Source organism: Diadema antillarum, unplaced genomic scaffold (genome assembly GCF_040938485.1).
Source record: "Diadema antillarum isolate AM-2024a unplaced genomic scaffold, OU_Dant_1.0 seq00000243_RagTag, whole genome shotgun sequence".
Taxonomy (NCBI): Eukaryota; Metazoa; Echinodermata; class Echinoidea; order Diadematoida; family Diadematidae; genus Diadema; species Diadema antillarum.
The window spans coordinates 594,889-617,363 of NW_027271287.1; the positions used below are offsets into that span (position 1 = coordinate 594,889).

A 22,475-nucleotide genomic window follows, 5' to 3' on the forward strand; every position below is an offset into this window, starting at 1 on the left:
ATCAAATCGTACAATGACATTAAGTCATTGGGAGAGTTTCGACCAGTGTCAACATCTACGACAGCACAGTAGCTGTACTCCAATGTTCTACGTCTTCGTAAAATCATGGCACCTTGTTTAAGAATGCTTTTGCAGAAGTCAGGTCGGATGCACTGCATGAAATTTGAAAGTGCCTCATCTGGCACATATTGCACATTTGATTTTAATATTCACATTGAAACATCATATCGTCTGTTGAGAATGAGAAGGGCTTTAAGTCTTCTCGAACACTATGGGTTTTGTGGTCACTTAACGCCCTTATCATTCTCAACCGACGATATCATATAGTGTAGCTGAAATGTCACTGACAAAAATAAGAAAATGTTCTCTTTCTTTCAAAAATGCAAGACTGTGTTTTTACCAGTATGAGGAATTTTCAAAACCCTTTTGTAATCAATGGACCCATTGCTACATAGACTCTAACTCTCCGGCTTTTGGTGGTAGATCTCCTGCTTTGATGCCATTTTTTGCAAACACCCCCACTCTCCCGCTTGAGCTTGAATTTCTCCCATTCTAGCTGTGGTAGTATCCCACTTAAGTTTTTTTTTTAATCACTTAGAATTTATCTTTCTCCTGCCCAACTCTAGTTTTGCCAAATACATTAAAAAATACGGCTAAAATAGCATCAGAGGGCATGTGTAACCCTAAGCTTCCATGTAGGGCCCTTATGCAGGCACTGGACCCCTGCCACAAGGGGCATCACGCTTCGCGGTCATGATATGCACTCTGGGCACATCATATTGTGTGTATGTTCATGCAGTCAGGGTTTATATTTTGCTAGGGGACCCAGGCAGGAAAATCACCAATTTTAAGACATGTTTGGATGGGAGTCTCTGATTTAATATTATGTGTAACAACAATGTTGCAAAAAAAAAAGGTTTGATCTGATCTATACATATTAAAAAAAAAAATTGCCATATTATGTATCAAGCAATGTTGATAGAAAAAAAACCAAAGAAAATTGATTTGAATGTTAACCCCACCACCCCGCATATATGAGAGCCTTGTATAATATGACACATAGCTGGTAAATGCATTCACTCACCTTCTTCAGACTATATTCATGTGGTTAAATGCAACCAGTTATGGACAATATAAGAAACTTGTCTGAAGTTATATGATCACTCAAAAAAAAAATTGATAAAATACCTGTTACAATATTCATAAAATAATGATAATAATAGCTACAATGATAATAAGAGCTAATGTCATTTAGTATCATTTTCATAATAATAATTATCACAATAATGATGATAACTATTATCATTATCATCAATGTCAATTATCATCATAGTATCACAATGACAAAAATGACAAAAAATGTAAAACATGACAAAAATTCCATCGCCACAAATAGACCAAATTCTCTTCTGAAGGTGGCTGCGTGAATAATGATTAAATTTGTGGACATCACGTTTTGAATTCAGACGTGTTGATTTAGCTCGGCCCATTGAAGGCATTTCCTGTTTTTGGAGGGAAGAGGATGTTGTTACCATCATTTCTGGAGGGCAGAGGGTACAGTAAATGTGGGGAGAGGAGAGATAGGAGAGAGAATAGAAACTGACTCACTCAACCTTTGATAGAATAGTGCTAAAGACATTAAAGGAGTCAAAGCTTTTTGAGTGTATGTGTTTTTGTTATATTTATTTCAATACAGTTTAAAAAAAAACACTATCAGCCACAGGGCTGTTTTCAGTGAGTCTGTATCAGTTTACAGCATATAAAACAACACAATATGATACAAGATGAAATATAACATTCACAAAGAAGAGTAAGAACATAATGGCTACAGGACATGTAACTTCACATCATGCGAAGATTTCATTGGAAACGCTTTAAATGACGCGCACAACTGAGACTGCAGGCTCAATGAGCACGCTGGGTTCAATTGGGACAGATAATGGCATGCATTTTTTGAGGAAGAATTTCCACAAGAGAATGAGAGTTTTTAACCTCCGGTGTATAGAGTGATTACTGTAGCCATGTTTGGTGCATAACAATGCAATCAAGGAAATCGCATCCGGGGAATATTGCTTCCGTTTGGACGGACATGAATTGTTCCACAGTGAAGGGTCCTTCTGAAGTAACTGCTTTGTCCGGTTTCATGTCCCTATTCATGTCCTTTCATTGTCTGAAATGGACTTCTTTGTCACGCCTACACTTCTATTTACCAGTAGTGAATGGTGCTGTGTGCGTTCTTTTTTCTTTTTCTTTAAAGCACAAAGTCACTGTTTTTCTTTTCCCTTGTTGTTCTTGTTTCTTTCTTTAGCAAAATGTGTTTGGTATATAATGTTAAGATGAAGAGTTTTATGTGTAGGTTTATTGATGCTGTAATATATTCGTATATGATATGTAAGATACGGCCTCATCCACGTCAAGCTCCGCTTATAGATGACGGTCCCCTGTATCGATTTCTCCTTTGTTCATATATAAATACAGTATGCTTCAACATTTTGCTTTGATTCAAATGTTATTTATTACAGACTGATGTTGTTATGAAATCGACATTTCTTATATTGATTTGCATGTTATACTCTCCTTTTATTTTTGCATACTCTGTATCACTTTGTCTTCATTTGTTATTGTATTTGGAGAAAGAAAATGCAGAAATAAACCAAACCACACCAAACCAAACATTGTGGCACTCGTTATTAAAGTCCTACAGGCAGATCATAGCAATGCCACTCTTTTCAATTTTCCTTGGGTCACTGTAGGCAAATTACATCCTTCATTTACTCTATCTTCATGGGCTCAGTAAAGTGCGACATCTTCTGTTGTGATCACATGGGGATTCATTTCCTTGACACTGTAGATTTAAATACAGTCTTCACCTTCTGTGCTAATGTTTTTTTTTCTCCCATTTGTATCACATTAGTCTCACCCCCAGAACAGAGATGCCTCTTCATAACTATAATATTATGTAGTAGCTGTTATTTTCACATACTGAAATTTTTGCGAATGAAGATGTCAGAGACATTTTCGCAAGATGTCATTTTCGCAAATTAACACCTAAGGTATCGAAAATGTATTATTACCCTAGTGCGTGGCGACATTTTTGCGCATTATCGAAGTGGCAGTACAACTGTAATTCGCGAAATTTGCAAAAATTAGCATACAGTATATGCGTATTCAATCCAAGAGGTTGTACAATGATTTGAGCCCTATGCCATAATGGAATAGTGCTGTCATCATAATTCATAAGAATGATAATAAAGATATTGATCAATTTATTTGTAATCATAGAAGAAGATGAAGAAAAGGATTATAATGATTTGAGTAATACATTTTTTAGATAATTGGTAAAACTATTATGATCACTGTAAAGGAGCTCTGCTCATCACTCTCAATATGAATTTTCAAAAAGAATCTCAAGGCATGTTCCTTTTGAGGATTTTTACTGCCACAACTTTATCATGCAAAGTGCCCTGATTAATAACAAGGAGGAAATGCCTACATAAAAATTGTTTGTCATAATTACTACTGTCATTTCCATAACCATCATAATTACTTTCAGTACCATCATCATAAATTTTTTTGTAAATGTATATTATACTATCAAACTTTTCCCGAGATCTAAAAGTTATCCAATGCATATAATGCACCTATTTCTGTCACTCGGAGCATGGTGTATACCTACTAAACATTGTTGCTGTGAGGGGCAAGTTTCTGTGCATAGCAGTGTGTCTCTGGTCAGTGATTGGCCTAACTGTTGTCCTGGTAGATATACATTTGGGCACCAGTTTTATGGTCTGGCCACAGGTAGTTGGCTAAAAACTATTTTATAGGATCATGCATAAATTATCTCTTTGGCCATTGATCAGAATAAAAATCAGCAATTGAAGTCTTATTGCAAAATGAGCTAAGCGCCATTTTTGAACATTTCAAAGTAAGTCCATCATTAGATAGAACAAAAATTAAACCTTTCCAGTGATACCTCACTTGTGACATAACACATAATATCCTAGAAGTTATGATTAAAAATATCCTGTATTTTCTTATCATTTTCTTTGTTTTTTAGCAGCTCTAATCACAAATATCTCAACTTAACAAGAATGGAGATGGTGCACATTCACTGATGACACTGATACATGGTTTTAGAAGCAGAGATATCGTTGGCGGTCATCAGAACTGTCATATATGCAATTTTCATGTAAGAATAAAAATTTGAGATAATCGCATTTGAAGTTTACCCATTTTTTCAATCATGTTTGCTACACTTTTATGTCTGGCATTTGCAATTATCTTTGATATACGTAAGACTTTAAATCTTACTCTAACGTGTGATGTATTCGTCGCATTGTATTGTTGGGAATTATGCGAGAAATCACAAGAGATCTACATGTATGTTTTTTTGGTTTGCGAAGACTGTTGTCATTTACCATGTATACGACAGTTTTGTTTACCGCGCGCACAGTATATGCGTGCATCGCACCGTCGTATATCACTAGTACTATGCGCAAAGTCAATGCGCCCAATATACGACAATTTGTTGACCGCGCACACTGTGTTTGTGGTCATCTGAACCGTCGTATATCGGAGAGGACCGCGCATCGCTGTGTTTTAACACGCGCCTGTGGGGAAATGAACAAAATGGAATGACATGACTCTATAAGAAACAATTACACTAAAATTACATCAAATTAGAAAATGAAAATTTCACAATATGTATAGCGGAATGTCCACTATCAAAATGACTGAAAATCTCAAAATCGAAAATTTGACCAAAAATCGGGGAATATGACGGTTCGGATGACCAACAACGTTATGACAACTATCCTATCTCTGCCTTCAACATCACAAAGAATAGTGTGTTTCATACTTTAGTCAGAAATGGGATTAAAAAGGTTAAGGTGGCAGAATATAAAGCAATTTTGCCGGAATATTGGAGGTGACACGAAGAAATATAGATGTACATGTATGTAAAATTGTATGTTATTGAATAACAAGTATCAGCATTGTTTACATAATCTTTGTCAATACATGATACATTGATATATGCTAGCTTGAGAATGAATAACAGCAGGCACCTATATAATTAAGATTCATATATCAACAAAGGTAGAACCATTTGATTTCTAGTGTCAATTTTCTGGTTTGTTGGTAAGCAAGATAGTGATAGGTTGGTGGATTGATCAGCATATGTCATGAAAAAGAGAAAAAAATATGCCCTTTACAAATTTTGATTAGATTGAAGGTACAATTTTGTAAGTCTCTTTACAAGAATGACTGCTGTGAACTACATGTATGAGTATGGAATTGTTGTCAAAGAAATAGAATGGTAGCCATAAAGCATTACAAGTACAACCCCTGTATACAGAATAGGATATTCTATACATGTTGGCCTGAGATCCAGCCATCTTCAGAAGATGTGAAGTTCATAATCTTTGCTTTTTTAATGTTTCTGTTATATTAAATTCTGAGTTTGTTCTTGCATGCATTTCTGCATTCTATGTGCTGTCTTTTTGTGCTGAACATGATGGTCATTACCACCATGAACAAATACATACATTACAGGAGCACTGAATAATGAATGCAATGGTCTGAGGTGTTCGTGACTTCATGTGTGACGTTTAGGAAGTTGGAGCAATTTACTTCTGCAGTGTATTTCATCATCAAATTTCATACAACAAATAATGCACATCAAACTTATTGTATCAAGTCTTCACATAAATTGACTACATTTGTGATGTGATGTGCACACACATGCAAACACACACACACACACACACACACACACACACACACACACACACACACACACACACACACACAAAGTGTGTAACTGAAAATGTCTAGTGTGTACTATCAGTAACTCAAAGATCAAATAGAAAAATCAAAAGACACTCTCTGTTCTCCATGCAAAACTGAGGTGATTTTGTCACCAGAATAGTTTGAGTACTAATGGTCTATCCAGCCAAAATGAATACTGGGTAGTGTGCTGACTCTGTGCTAGATGTGTCTGCAGTGTCAATTCATTTCCGACTAAATTTTGAAATCCCTACATAAACTCGGAATACGGCTTGCCAGGGTGTCTGTAAGAAATAGGTTAAAACCTACACCACTCTCTATGGGATGATCCTCTCTTCTGTTGATTGTCTGATCTGGAATCCATCAAGAAATCATGCTGTGCAATCCAGTTTCCCATTTTCTCGTGAAAATTAGTTGAAAGTAGGAGGCCTTGCAACAGTCAGCAGGCACATTCAAAGTCTGAGCCGCAATTCATTAGCAGCTCAATTTAATCCTTCACAAAAAAAGAGATAAAAAAAGACAGGGATTCTATCCACAATGCGGAAGAAGAGCAACAAAAATGATATTCTCAGGTTTTTGGGTGTTTTTTTTTTCTAAATCAGACTGCCACTATGATTCACCTGTCATGAAGGAGGCATAAGTGGATAATTAATTGCAAGTACAATCTGTCAGGCAAATGATGAAGGAGCTACAAAGCCAGAGAGAGACAGAGCAGGTGAAGAAAAGAAGAAGCCATGAAGGACTCTGGGATAGACGAACGAGGAAGAGGAGAGGCTCTCTAATAGAAGTCCGTCAGTACAGCGATAGCTCTGCTGCCCCCTGGAGACAGTTCAAGCTCTGATCATGGAGCATTTCTCCTTCTAGTATTTTTTTTTCCTTCTTCTTTTTTTAAAGTGAATTTCTTCGCTAGATGACAGGGAGTAGCCGGGAGATGATTAAAATCGATGAATCATCGCGCCAGACTTGGCCGGATTGCATTCAAGAACTCTTTCATTACTGTACTTCATCCCTCGAGTGGGGGGATGGGCTGTGTAAAAGTGAACTTATTAAAGGAATGGCTTCCCTCGCCACGGATGATAAAGCCACCATCCCATTTCTTACACCCTTTTACTTCTTCCAACCCTCTATTTTCTTCTGTCTCCTCCACCCAACCCCCCCCCCCCGACACTTTGAATGTCCCTCGGAGGAGCGTCGCACATGACAAATTGGTTTGCACTCACGCATAAATCAGGGATTGAGCAAATCAAAGAAGCTTATTGCACTGGCGCAACATCCAGCACTGGTAATGATGATCCAAGAATTGCACTTGCCAGAGTGATGCACGATCCCCCATTGCTGTGGTGAGTCAGAGCTGGATGTTGTCACTGTAATGTTTTTATGAGGCCCATTTGTGCCCTGGTCCCAGAGAGACGCTTATAGCCTCCATCTTGTCACATTTAAGACACACTAGCAACAAATGTAATGCATTCCCCCCCCCCCCCCACGAAAAAATGCAAAGGGACAGTCAGCAAGTCAGCATAGAATGCCATTCTTGAAATGAAAATGAGAAATTCTACCTCACTTATATCTTCACATTGTCTGAAATACTGCAAGGTTACAATGGATGAGATACAATAAATACAATACTGGTAAAATAAATTCAAAATTAATTTCACTAAAATGGGGGGAAAAAAGATAAGGGGGAAAGAGATAGAGACAGACAGACAGACAGACAGATAGACAGACAAGGGGGCAGAAGATTAACTTCAAGGCATTTTAGAGCATGGGTTGAAATCAAATTTAAACCTGTATAAGATGCACAGTATTCTTTTCACAAAAATTTAAAGAACTTCAATGATCCATGCAGTCTTTCCCCAACATAGGACAGGCAGTTAGTTTCAGAGTTGCCATTTTAACGATGACCAGAAGATTAATTTCTGTGGCAAAATGACCCTAGGACCTGAAGGCTTACACCACGCAAGACATTCATGACATCAGGGAGAGGACGAAAATGATGTGCGAGTGTTGGATTGCTGGTTCGTTTTTTCTTTTTTTGGCCTTTGCAATTCACTCCAAACTAAAGGGACTTTTTGGGGGAAGGTAAAAAAATATATATATGTCTGACGCAGTCATTATTTCATAAGTCGTCATAAAACATAGGGAGAAAATGTTGTTTTCAGGCTAGCAGGTATATGGTGTGGGATGCCTGCATGTGAACAATACCCTGTGCAGAGACAATTGACAGAAAAAAGTCTATGTTCTGTCATTACTTCCTCTGCTTGTAAAAAAAAACAAAAAACAATTTTTCCTGTATTTTTATGTTCATAAATGAAATCCTACTGGCACAAACAACTTTAATGACTCTTTTGAAATCAATTACCCCGTTGAGGACGAGTCCCGAGTACACTCAGGCAGGTGTCTATGGGAGTTGCGTGTTGTAGCCAAATCAGCCCATCCTCAATGGGTTAAAGGACACTGAATATCTCTTAAAATAAAAGACTGGGCATTTTCAAGATACGGATATGAAGTTTAATAGCAACATAAATCATGTCACCATGAAAACAGACATAAAGCAGTACATACTATGGCCATTTCAGAAATAATATATAAAATAGAGGGACAAATTGAACAGCCAAAGGCAAAAAGACAAGATAAGATAACATTTCATTCTGCCCTCCTCCTCACCCCCCCCCCCCCCCCCCACTACAACTCATGAAACATTTTATGGAATGCAAGAACATGACAATCTACAGCCTGAAATGTAGGTTGTTCACACTTGAGCCCAAACTACATATTTTTCTCTGAAAACCACATGAAAGTAGACATCGCTGCATAATATTTTTTTTTCACTGTCAGTCAAGATCTATCACACCCCTTCCCCCCCCCAAAAAAAAAAGAAACAAACAAAAATAAAAACATTGATAAGCAAGGAAAAAATGGGTTGAAATTTCTTTAATCACAGTGGAAATGTGGGTCAACAACATACTGTGCTCTGGGATTCAAAGTTGCTACACGTTTCATCTCATCACAAAAGTGTGATACACAGCACTATGCCTCAGGCCAATTCAAGAGCACCGCATCTTTGGTGATTTGTCTAAGGGTTAAAGGGCAAATTTGAGTCGGCAGTATTGTGAAACTTCATAATGGGAGCACATTATACCCATTACATGTGTGAAAAATACAGGGGGAGGGGGGCAAGCATGCTTGCAAAGGGAATCTTTGTGAATGGGGGGGGGGGGGGGCGAAGGGTAGGAAGATGAAGCTCGGTAGAATGGAATACAGTCAGCAGCATCGTGACACATTTAAGTTCTCAATTCTGGTATTGCCGGAGGCAGCTGGTGAGAAACAAGAGCAAAGTACCATGGAAGGTGCCAGAGAGAAGAATGACAATGTGGAGTGGAGTTGAAAAAGAACAAAAAATCCAAAGAATGGAGAAAAGAAACCATCAGGGGAAAAAAATAGAGAGAAAAGTAAGTACATTGTAGTACATGCCCTTTGGCAAGAAACAAGGTTTGTTAAACATAACTATGTTTCATGGACGTGTCAGGTTTCCAATCACGTACTGACAAGAGTACAATTAAGAAAATTGGGCCAGTCTTGTGAGCCAAGAGTTGTCATGTATTCAACATTTACAGTGCTGGCACACACACACACACACACACACAAATTGAGGGACTGCCTGACCTTTTTTTTTCTTTCTTTCTCTTCTTTTTTTTTTGCTAACTTACAGGGAGCAGCTATACAAGATAAAATCAAGTAAAGATTTTAGGTTTCCCTAGATCACAAATGCTGTCTTCTTCTTTTTAAATAACAGGCCATTAAACCTGCTCTTCCAAGCTCTTTTTGACTACCAGACCGCCAGACTCCTCCTGTTCTTTTCCACTCCATGCCCCCGATTCCTAGCACACCAAAACTCCATCAGCGGAGGCAAATAGGCACACAGTTCCACGTCACTGCTAAATCACTTCTGGACCAAATACAAGGGGGGAATGGTTGTTGGAGAGAAGAGAGGGTTGGTGGGGGTAGAGAGACATAGGGGCATGACTTTAAAAAAAAAGTGGAGCAAGTTCGCTCACAAAATCCGTCCCTTGAGGTACGGAAGACAGGGTGGTAATGATGGGCAGCCAAGTATGTTCTGCACATTTGCCGCTGCCGTCACTAAAAGGACTTGTCAAATTTGCCCAAGAAGAACTTGTCTGTGAGAGACCTTTTTGAAGGGTCGTGGCCACTGCTGGCAGATCTTTCTCTTCCACAGAGGTTTCTTAACAGCATCTACGACTTCAAAAAACTAACAAGCACCCTATCACATGAAATAAAATTCCACGAAATAGACGAACTTCTACTACTGATTTTATGGTTGTAGTGGATTATCTAAATAGTCAATGAATCAGAATCTACATTTAACCCGTTGAGGACGAGTCCCGAGTATACTCGGGCAGGTGTCTATGGAAAATGCATGTTGCAGCAAAATCAGTCCATCCTCAACGGGTTAAACACCTAGTAGCATTGGGGAGCAATGCAATGGAAAGGCTGGCCCGATTCAGATGTATGTATTTGGGAATGCCCATAATGAATTGTGTGTGGCTTTATATATGCCACTTTGATCTCTATGACAGTACACACACAGCCGATGAATCTCAAATGGAGCCGACCATTACTGATGAGCATACGCTTCAATTCACTTTTTCGCTGATGGGCAATTCTAACCTAGAAGGCATGTGCTTGTCGTGGCTTTCGAATGTACCCCTGTAGGCAGCGAATGAAGATAGATTCAATCGGGTCAACCTTCTTATCTCCCCATGCTACATGATATTTAAAGGGACTGTACAGTACTGGTTGAGGTGAGGATTCAGCTTGTAATGTTTTGGGCGATATTTAGAAACCACTCTATGTAATGTTAAGGAGCTAAAGGGAATCAAAAGTTTATTTGATGAAAATCAGTTTTGAAATGACTAAAATATTTAAAAACAAGGTAAAACAAAGAGATCCTAATAAAAGTCATGGCCTGTCAATTTTATTAGGATCGCTTTTTTGGATATCTCGGCCATTTCAAGGCCAATTTTCATCAACTAAACACTGAATCCTTCTTGAAATCACATGCTCTTTCATATTTCATTAGAGGTTTCTCATTATCTCACCAAAAAATGTTATAAACCTGAATCCTCACCTTAACCAGTACTGTACAGTCCCTTTAAAGGGAGCAATCCACATGATTTTCATAATTTCACATCATGTAGAGCATACAGTAATTCGACAACTCCATGTATAGATTTGTGGAATTTATTGTGGTCCTTGAGCGGAGATACAATACTCTGAAAAAAACCCTAAACAAATTACACTGAACAAGGATGATGACATAGGAGGCTCACATATTTCAGAAATGTAGCAGCGTAATTCCATTACAATACTGCTTGCTTAACAATTTTTCCTGTGTGGAATCTATGCACGCATTCTTTTGTTCTGCTTGCTTGAGCCCCAAATCATGCATTCTTATGGTGAAGCTGCCATATCACCATCTATGTTCATTGTGATTTGTTCTAAATTTTGAAAACATTCTTATTCCTCATGCCAATCACTAAAAATTCTGAAACTCTGAAAATAGTATTACCAATTTATAGTTGCTCAAATGTAAAAGACTGAACATCATCCAGAGTTCTCTTAAGGACAACATGAAGGCATATAGAGCATTATAAAAAAGGGGAGGGGGATTTAGACAGTACTTGTTTTAACTGCATTATATATCAGTCTACAGGGAGTTTCAGCTCAAATATGACACCAGTTCTTAACGGTAACATGACATTTGCTTCTGCAACAGTTGCTCCGGTCTTATTTTCTCCAAGGACTTAGGGTTAGGGTAGAGTTTTAAGTTTAGGTTGATGTGAGGATTAGGATTAGAATTAGGTTTATGTTTGTGGGTAAAATGTATGCTTAGCTTTAATAGCACGCAGATATTTCATGGGATCAATTGTCACAGGAGCAAATGTCATGGAACCATTTTTCACCACATACTGCTTTCAAACAAAATGTGAACAACTGGACATCTGAACTGACCATAGAGCTGCTATCCTTGTTTGTGCCTGTCACTTACAGTATGAGCAACCCCTCCCCCCCCCCAAAAAAAAAGAAAATAAAAATAAAAATGTATACATATGTATAACAAAAGATTGTCTTCTCCATTACTTTGTACCTGATACTGACAAAAAAAAAAACGGGAAATGATTTTTGTAAAGGTAATATCTGAGCTTATACTTTTTCAAGAGAGTCCCATACTCTAGATTTTTGTGAACATGACTTCTCCCTCATCCCCCCCCCAAAAAAAAAACAATGTATCTACATAAAGTACTGAGGTATCAAAAAGAAATAATAACAATTAAAAAGAATGCACAGAAACAGGGAAGAAAATGTGTCAATTTAAAGGCACAAATTCCTTAGCATTGATATAGCCATAATGTCTTTCTACTTCTCAACGCAGTCCTGACATACCAACGAGTGTTCTAGGTAGGCAATACAATAATGTTTTTTTTTTTTTTTAAGAACGCTTAGGACCATTCGTAATTCAATATCTGGAACAACAAAAAAGAAGACAAGGATCCCCTATTTGAACAGTTTAAATCTGGCTCCTTATCCCCCCTAGAATGTCAAAATATATGTTTGGGCAGGAGTAGAATACAAAAGTTGGTGGTACACACCAAGTTCCATGTGGTTACCATCCGTATCACCACGTCCATTCCTAGCGGATCCTGACAGGATACAGAAATATCTCATTATTTTGATGGCAACTGATATCATGTCTTGATTTCCTTTTCTTTAGTCACATTCTCAGCACCCATCTCACAAATTAAAAGGTAGGTCAGTGATTTATACAGATTTGGAACAGAACCGTTGTTGCTGAGCTTGCCAGAGGTGCCCATTAAAAAAAAAAAAAAAAAAAAAAAAATTGGGGTAACACAGAGAAAAATTGGGGATGAATTGCTCATTACAGGCCAAAATTTGGTAAAAGCAGTTCATTTGGAAGTAGATCGTACCTTGACAACTTATTTTCAATTGACACTGAAAGACAAAGATGACATATCAATACAACTCCTGGCCATGTAATTTGTTCATAAGCCATAAAATGAAAAAAAAAAATGTATAGCATTTTCAACACTAGCAGGACACATGAATTTAAGTCACAAATTATCAAGAATACTGCAATTACTAATCTCAGTACATAATACCACAAAATGGACAGAATTTTAAAGAGGGAGAGCTCATGTTTACATGTTTAACAGACATCATATTGTAAATTCAACAGAGATTAAAGTTTAGGATGGTGCCCTCTTCTCTTCTTTTCAGGTGTATTTAAAAAAATCAATATTGATATCAAAATGTTCTTTTCACAACTGTGGTTCATGAGATCCCCAGCCATCTTGAATGTTACTTGTTGATTACTAATGGAAAAAAAAAACTACGAAAGATGAGGGATTTAAATCTTTAATCATGCACAGGATAGTAGCATCTATAAAGGTACCACTGTTTGAGCTTTCCCCATTATTTGTGCATGCAAGGTGCTTATCACACAGTATTCATTAAGAGGAAAAAGGGATCAAGTCAGATGAAGACGAGGCAATATTTACTTCAGCTGCTAACACATGCCCTCCTCTCCTCTCGACGCGGCACGGACTCCCGACCTTGCGCTGATGCGCAGCCGAAAGCCGAAGCGGGATGGAAATAAGTCGCGGCCGCGGGCTGTTTAATTACACGCGAGTGTGTGTTTACACTGGGAGACGTCAGCTCAGGTGCGGCTTAGACCGAGGGACCATGGGATACATCTCTTATTCTCCTTCGTGGCCTCTCTTAAAAACCTCTACAACCATCCTGGCTTTCTATTTATAAACTTTCCAGTTTCTTCACTTCAGGTGCTAGACACACCTTTAACTACTTCTCTTTTTTTTTCCTGGGAAGGGGGTTTACAGGTACCCAAGAGAAGGAGTTACCACGAAAGTTTTCAATCTTTTCTCAGCCCTCTCTGATCAGTCTATGAAGTATTTACCACCTGTGAATGTGAAAGAGGGACAAATGACCTGAAATGTAGCACAACTAGGGCCTTCCCTAGGTAACCACTACACAGAATATACAAGCAACATTGTATACCACAATAAGACACTCCAGCAATCACACCATGCACCTAGAATTTTAATGTATTACAGATGCTGGATTGTGATTGGTTGAAAATAATAAGATTTCTTGGTTGGTTTTTTTTATACAATAAAAATATAACATGAAAAACTTCACTTGGCCTTTCCCTAATCTCAGTCATAATTCAAAGTGTTCTTCACAGATGAGCAAAGTAGCACTTAACATAACATAATGCAAACAATATCATGTGATCTATCGAAATAACAAAGTCTATCATACTTTAATAAACAGCACGCATGGGAAATGAGCTGTAAACATCTGATACATGTGCAAATGGGGTCTGCCAGAAGTAACATAATTAGCAAAATGGCTGTTTTCAAGAAGCATTATAAGCAAGCAGCTTAACAGGCTTTTGGTATAGTGTACTGAGGAATACATGTATGGCTAAATCAGACATTTACTTCAATGCTTGCCTCTAGAATACACAGCATGCCAATAAATCACCTCACTAATGAAACTTTATAAACTGTAGGATATTTGTCTTTGTGTGCACTCTGAGGTCTCTTCCAATAAAAATTCAAGAAAAATACTGTGTGAATACACAAATCAGACTGAGTGGCAATGTTTACTGCAATCTCTGAAAGATTTTCATCACTGTTCATGACAAATTTCCATGGTTACTTACGATCCTGTTGACATGAGTCCTGTTGTATAAAGATGGTAAATTCTAGTTTCCACATTAAGAACAACAAACAAATATCCCCAATGAACATCTTGACTGCTGTCAGATGGCCAGAAATTACATGGGCCACATGACATTAGGAGTCTTACATTTGATACAACATACAAGCATTGTTCAGACATCCCCAAATGGTGGATTCTTATTTGCCTGGAGTTGAGTTCATTTCTTAAAGTTTTATCTCAAATCAGATCTTTTGCAGTAAAAGGACAATGCAGCATTCCCTAGTTATAGCTTTGCCAGATGCCATCCAATATGTTCATCTTCATGAGATATGAAAGTACACTCAGTCTGACAAAGAAATGGTGATGTTGCAAGGAATGCTCAAAACCTGCTGTGTGGTAATTTGTATACAGTACGTTCAGATTCTCAGATCATAGGCATTCACATTGCAAATCTTTATATTTGTCTTTTCATGGACATATGGCTCTTAATATGGGATGCATTATATGAAACTTTACTTTATCACTTAAGAAGTGACTTGGATAAGCTGTACAGCAGTTCTCTTGATTATTTTTCACTTAAGTCAGTTTCACCAAATTAAACAAGTTGCTCTGTTCTGCTTGTGTACAGTCATTATCTTAATCTTATCATAAGCATGCCACATGTTTTGATAAAGGGATTTTATAAAAGTAACGTTAACACAATGTTCCTAATCTTAAGGATTAGCTCAAAGTTTCAAACTTTGATGATTAGCTTGTAGTTCATTACCATGTATTCGCACACGAAAGTTAGAAATATAACAGATTAGGACGATAAGATTTCTAAGGGCTTACGAGCTTTCCATGAGCAGTGGGGGTCCCCACTTGTAGTTTAGCATTGTATGGGCACAATAATCAACAAGAGCTAACGTTACCATTCTAGACCTCTTTGTGAACCCTATTCCCTAAGCTTCCAGGTCAAACATTATTGGGTTTATCACTTTTGCTAGTGTATATTTCTTCTGGTTCCATGGTTTGATCCTCAAGAGGGACTCTCCTTTGAAAGTGTAATCTTAAAGATAAGGTGTCATGCGAATGCACATCACAGCTTGAAATTACAAGCTAATCATCAAACTTTAACACTTCGAGGATTACAAATGTTGTGCAAGCTCAACTAATGTCACATTCTGCGAGACACACACACACACACAAAAAGATTTTTGACAGTGAAAGCACACCTTCCATTTACCTGCAGAACACAACAACTCAGGCACGAAATACAGGTGAAATAACCCATCCTTATGTTCTGGGGCAATTCTCTCTTTACACCAACAAAAACAACAACAACAAAAACTGGGGCTTGACAATAAATTATTACCACCTGTACTGTCCTTATTATAAGTGAAATGTACCAGGGAATACAAAATGTCTTTGTTCAGAAGAAGAAGAAAAAAAATGATGGTATGAGTAGCATAGCTAATGAGATGTGTGTTTTGTAAGATCAGTGCATCGATTAAACAGGGCTGCTGATATCATCTCCATTGCCATTACAATTAAAATCAAAGCCCTCGTTATCATTATTATTATCAATACCAGTCAATAATGATACATGCAATCACAGTCATTGTTTGAGGTCTTGGCATAATCATTCGAAAGAAAAAAACATGTTTTAATCATATCTGTCATTAGTTTCGTGTTCATTTCATCTTTGTAAATACGTCGTTTTTGTTGTGACTTCACAAGATGTTCTTACTAAAAGTTTGCACTCTTTCTGGGCAGATTATCATTGTTTAGATTTCATTGCAACGGTTACACGAGGTCACAATTCTGCTTTTCAAGCACACAGCCTGCCCACAGATACACATGACGCAGATGTACATGCTCAGTTTGAAAACATGTTTGTGTAAAAACATGCTGTTCTTACAACAACACTTCTGATTAGAAGGCAAATTTGTACATACTAGTATAATATGCCTTTACGTGATAGTCAAGTGTTTGGACGTGTGGCTTGTCTATTTTGTTTTTTCTTTTAGTCTAAGACAATGCTTGTCTCCTATAAGTCTCATGGATTGGGGATACATAGAAAAGTTTCATAATGTTCCTGAAATTTAAGACTCTCTGATGTAAGCAGCCACTCAAAAACCGCCTACATCAAAACCAGCACGAATACGAAGAGAAGAAAAGGAGGAATGTCGTCCCTTCATTGTTATGTTTATCAATGCACGGGAGCCTCCGAATTTATTAATACATGCGCCCCATGTTTTCTGACCCAAAACCCACTTCACAGATCCTAAACCTCCTCAGAGCCACACATTTTACATGTGGCCTGCATGCACGCAGCCACAGAAATTGACTGTTTATTGAAATGTTCTGCATTCATGCGCTGCAAATGTCATTGCGGGCTGCAGCCCCGCATATTATTCTGCGTTCGGCTGACGAAAAAAAAAAATTGTCAATCTCTGTAGGAGGGGGGGGGGGGGGATTGGATGGGAGGGGGTTCCAGGAGGGAAGAGCGGATGGGGGGGGGGGGCCTCGTTTGAAAGGCACTGCCATCAATCTATCCCTAGATTCACCGATCGGCGGGTGTAGCTAGAGCTTCATGCATAATTTATGGCGACATGAGCAGCTAACATTGCACAACAACACGTCGGGAATGATAAACCATCATCCCCCCTCTGCTGAGCGCGGTGCATTGAACAGCGGCCTCGGCAGAATGTCACCAGCGAATCTTGACGATCCTCTTCGCTTCCTGCCGCAGCAGCCAGACACAAAATGCAGAAAGAATGTTTCCCCTCTCAAAGAGTTCAGACTGAGGCTGTGGTTTTCTCATCTCGAGTGCGACAACAGATTGTGTTGATACATATCACTATTTCGATGTTATGCAAGCTTTAGCATCAGAGCAGACAGTGACTTACTACACACATGCCACAAAACAAGTTCATGAATGCTCTACTCTTCACTCCTCAGTTAACACTATAAGTTGGAACAGAAAAAAAAAAGAATGTCTGCCAGCACCCACACACTTCTCATGTGATATACTACAACAGTTTACAATGATAAAAAAAAAACAACAACAACACATAACACACAAAAAGATGAGGTAAAACTTAAGCCATTTCACATATATTACACACAGGCAAAATCAAGATGCACAAATTTTTTTGCACATAATCAGCATCTTTTGGTCAGTTTACATGCTGAATAAACACAATATAGCAATATCACAATTAAAAACTGCCAACATTGTCCTTTTCCACATAAATTAGACAGGCTTAGACAGTTCTGTGTAAACATTCCCATATGTTGCTACATTGTAAACTTGCTATAGTACAGAGTGCGCTATTGTTTGGTATACTCCATGCTGACTGGAGTTCCAAGGCAGTTTGGATGTTCTGACAGTGAAAGTTTGGTAAAGGGCTTACTCCAAGCCTAAACTCTCTCTAACTCGGAGCCCAAGTACCAACATTTTCTGGTGCACGGTTAATTTCCTTACACTTTGGCAGGGGAGGTATGGCAGTGACTGCATATCATGTGTGCTTTACAAAGAGAGCTCTCTGCGGGGGATTAGATGACAAAGTAAGGACAACGTTGAAGCGTGACTTTGATGAAGCAAAAGGCCAAGTCAGCAAGAGTAGCTCTGATAACAATCATGGAAAGAGGCAGCAATCCTACACATATTGGTGTTCATGAAGAAACTGGCCTATGGGTACATTAACCCGATTCCCACGGGGGGCATTTTGGCCCCCCCTCAACTTTTCGTGTGATTATTCCGCAACGCGTGATGCTCTCACCGCAACATTTTGCAACTTTTTTCTTTCAAGTATCGCGCAACTTTTGAGACCAAATTTGTTGCTCCCGGGCATACCGTTTTGAAGCCACGCCCCTTTGAAAAAAATTTGTCGACCCAAAAATTGCTCAAAAACATGATTTTGTTTACAAATCCAATGTAAATTGTGTTTTTGTAATTAATTCATATAAAAATAAACATTTTTACTTTCAATGGCTGACAATGATTCATTTTAGCCTGATTATGCTTTAAAAAGTTTCTGCAACAAATTTTGACGAAAAAACAACAAAAACAAAAAGTGAAAAACAAGGAAATACATAAGAAATTCAATAAACAATAAAATACATAAGAAATGATGATGAAGCACAATTTTTGCTTTAATATTATTGTTGAGGAAATTGAAAAGAAAATGTTTACCAAAAATTAGAAGTCTTGGAGCTTTATCTTTTTATTTATAGGCAAAAAAATATTTTTGCATAAATTAGCATAAATTAATATAAAATACATAAATTAAAATATGAAAAATCAAACTATACAGTCTTGTATATTACATTGGCCTCTACCTTAGTGCAAATTTTCGCGAGGATCGCGCGATCCACGACCGAGATCTGAAGGGGGGTGGGGGGGGGGTCAAGAAGCCCCCCCCCCCCCCCCCCCCCCCCCCCCAGTGGTTTCAAGTCCCTCAAAAAACCCGGTGGGATTAGGGTTAAAGCAACCGATGGGAAAGTATGCATTCAGAAACCACGTAAACAAGTGTAGGTACATGTACAAGCTGCAGTATCCGTACAGACGTAGGTACATTGTATAACAGGTGACTCAAATTTAGACATTGTAGGTGCAAATCACTAGCATTGTTATCGCAATGGGGACTACTTCCACCACACTACAAAGAATGAAAGTGGCATTGGTATACCAATTACACAATAGATCTATTCGCACTCGAGTTATCTGTTTTTTATCACGGTGCAAAATGAAACCAAAAAAAAAGTTTTATATGGCAACATTCATACATGGCCAAACTGCAGAAAGCAACGCACTTTTAAATCACTGAAATGCGTGCCTACAGACAATGACCCGAGCATCGATTCATCCCAAGCACCCTCATTTGCGGACCGTTTGGTGGGTTGCATGACGGAATTTTAAAAATTCCAGGTTTTCTGTATGAACGGGTCTTATGTGGTTCAGCACGTATTCATACTCCACATGCACACATGCACAATAAAAAGAGTGGCTGTTCAATGATATCATAAAGTAATATTTCATAAGGAACGAACTTCCTCTATTATGAAGGATATATGCATTGAGAATATCTATGATGCAATTTTCAGCATGGTCATGAGGACAAAAGAAAAATATTGAGAAAGGTTAGTGACATAAAATGAATAAGACTGTGATGAGTGCTTTTCAGGGGGCATCACACCTAAACAGCCAAAAGGGTTATTCTCAAATGACCCTAGGGTACTCAGATTATCTTTGTAACATTTTTATCTTCCCTTCCTATTCTAATTTTCCAGTTAAGACTATGTACCTTGAAATGTGTGTCTCTTTTTCTACCATTGATATAGAAAACTGCAACTGATTTATAACAAAGTGCCCTTCAGTGATGTAAATAGAGACCAATTATTCAGTGTTTTAGTAGAAGCCATGATAAAAATCGTGGGCATGCATACTCGGGTTGGACTCAAACCAACAACCTCCTGTTTGCTAGACAGATGCCATATCCACTAGACTACCTAGCATTCATCCAGTAGGATGGTTCTGATCTTTCATAGCAATGGCTATATCTATCTGCCTATCTGCCTATCTATTCAACTTAGGAATTCTTGTGTCGAGTTGATTCTATTGCAACTGACTCACAAATTGCTCTTCGTCAATTTGAAAAAAGAAAGTCACATGTCACAAACTTTTAATTTCCTACTATCTTATGAATACATAATGACCAAACTTAAGTGTCTACTTCCGGTTCTCATAACACAATCTCACTTTATCAGAGAAAATGCAACACAGGGTATTGCCAATGGGTTCAGAGAAAACACCATACAAAATCTCTTATCAACAAAATACCATACTGGGAACCCTAAATACAGCCCTGAAGAATCTCCAGAAAGGGCAGTCGTTGAATTTTCATGGTACCCTGATGATGGACAGAGCTCTTTGATGGCTTTGAATTAAACATTGTGAATTCAAAGCAAGACTAAGTGAGAGATCTATTTTAAGGAAGGCTTTACCACCATTCCCCCCTTCTGGAATAAACCTCAAATTGTTTCATTATAACTTCTTCAACATCACTGCCACAATTCTAGGTCCAAAAGTTGCGTCCGAAAAAAATGTTCATATACGTTGGACTTCAGGGGATAAACTGGGATTGTGTCACGTTTAATTAAATCCAAATGATATCCTGTGGTACTGGCTATCGAAACAATGATGACCAACTGCTATCTTGAAAATCTCAAAAGCTTGATATGATTTCGTCTAACCTTTGAGATAGAAATGCTTCTGTCGAATGAACTTTTTTTTTTTAAGAGTTCGGTTGGGGGTGGGGCGGTGAGAGAGTTTTTTGGATCTCATAAAAATTCAACAAGTTTGCCAGACCTTATAGATATAAAGCCACAATACAGGTGCAACCTGTTTCCTTTCCCTGACTGCACCACAATCGATGCTGGACCGGGTTACCGAACTCACACAGATTAAACCACCTTGCCACAAATTCACCGCTCAGGTTTCACTAAAGTCCTCCACTGCTTTTCATTTCACCTATATACCTCTTTTTCCATCTCTCTCTATCTCTCTCTCTATCTCTATCTCTATCTCTATCTCTGTCCCAATTTATATCTTTCCCCCTTGGTGCGCATGATTGGGCATAAATTGCTCCAAAATTCTCGCCTCATCTCGAAAATGACTCGGGAGATTATGTTTTCACTTTTCCGTGGAGAAGAGAGCCCAGGACAGGAGAAGGAGTTGATGAACCTTTCTCTCTTATATACCCTTCTTTAGAGAGAGATGCAATGCTGTACGAACATTGCACTACAAAAATTTGCATATTTGAGGAGAGATTGCTTCATTTTCATCACATCATTTCCCCCCCCCCCCCCCACCCTCGCCTCCAGCTCTTATCAACAGGCATAACCATCAATCTCTGTTGTAATTTAGATCTTCATCTGGTCTCCTGTATTTATTTCAGACTGTTTACAGATGCGCAATATCTCAATATTTATCTCAGCAAAATACAGTGCTTTATTATCCGGGAAATTCATATCTTTTAAGATGCCGGTTAAACACATCATTACTGTAAAACACAATATTTTCGCAGCATGAAATTTTTGCAAATTGGAGCCCACGGCCTTTTTCTTGGCATGAAATTTTCATGAGTTGCCTCTAACATTTAATGCCTATAGTGTAGACATGCATTTTAATTTTGCTAATCTTGGCTCTCGCGAAATTCGCGAAATTAACATGCACGCGAACATTCCTCGTTTTACAGTACCATTCAGTGATGATTTTTCAAAATCTCATTAGGGCCTTCATTACCATAAGTTATTAACTGTAAATCTCTTTCAACTGTACTCAATAACTTCGATGAACCGACTTTCTGTTACATTTATGTATGAAAAAAGAAATACAGAAGTAATACCATATCAAGTATATTTCATTCTACATTCCATGGATTGTCAGCTACATTGACATGCCATTGAGAATAAACAGGATGAAAGGTGAAACGGTTCACACTGTACAAATGCAGTTAATCCTAACTTTAGCCCAGCCGTTTGTATTCACTGCCATGCATGTGTGGAGAAATTTCAAGTGGTTTGAAAGCACAACAGTTTCATGACTGGTGTCACAGTCTGATGTAACAAGTTGACAACACGATAACACAGCAAGCTAAAACAATAACATCTGTTGATTCTTGTTGTTGTTTTTGTTGCCATCACTGCCATCTACTCTGGCAAGTGGGGAATGGTCAGATTTTTACTGTGTCTTTGACATGGAGTGCTCACAGTGGTTGCAAATTCAATTAATCCATTTCTCTCAGCTAACTAGTACTTATATTTACCTAAAAGCTTGTAGCTCTCTCTCTCTCCTGGATGTGCAGGCATAAGATTGTGGAGCAACATCTAGGAATGCAACATGATAGCATGATTTAAAA

The 22,475-nt window shown here is 38.2% G+C and overlaps 1 long non-coding RNA gene across 1 annotated transcript in view; it reads right to left on the reverse strand.

Annotated features, from left to right (window-relative positions):
* LOC139729453 (uncharacterized) overlaps window positions 1-22,475 on the reverse strand; it is a 165,331-nt gene that overhangs the window by 100,516 nt on the left and 42,340 nt on the right. The gene's annotated exons all lie outside the window — the stretch shown is intronic.